The following is a 693-nucleotide window of genomic DNA, read 5'->3' on the forward strand; positions in this document are numbered from 1 at the left end:
AAAAAAAAGAAAGAAAGAAAGAAAGAAAGAAAGAAAGAAAAAGAAAGAAAAATGCATGCCAAATAGGCCTAGTCAAAATTCTTAAATTTTATAAGAATGATTTTTGCACGTTTTTGTGTCTGTAGTCAAAACAATGTGTCACCTTAGTTATTTCTATCTGAAAACACACTTCATATTAGCAATATTGATGGAGTATTATTTTATCTTGGCACAAAACTTTTCTGTGAGCAAACATGAAATATTATTTGGATTATTGATATCTGAACAATCAAAATGAAATAAGATGTTTCTCCCTTATCTGTGCTTTCATTTTTGTATGGGTCCAGTTAGCTCTAGTCAACCATACCCAAAATAATTAAATGGATAGTCCACTTTAAACAATCTGATAAGTTCTATAGTGTGTTCTTTTTTGAGTGTCATGAGGAAATCCCGCACCTTTGCACGGCATACACACTGATGTGTATGATACCCATCCTGCGTCGTTGGCTAGGCATGTCAATCATTTGGTTGACTGTCACGGTACTTTGGCAAGCGTGTTCAAGTAACCTATAGGTAGAATCCGAGCACAACATCAAGATCCGATGTCGTCCTTCTCTCTTCTTACAAAATGGGCATTGCATTATATTACATTACCACAGCAGGACAAAATATGAGGACGGTACAAAATATATTTTCAAAAAGACAATACTGTCA

This window comes from Octodon degus, unplaced genomic scaffold, assembly GCF_000260255.1.
Source record: "Octodon degus isolate 3935 unplaced genomic scaffold, OctDeg1.0 scaffold00162, whole genome shotgun sequence".
NCBI lineage: Eukaryota > Metazoa > Chordata > Mammalia > Rodentia > Octodontidae > Octodon > Octodon degus.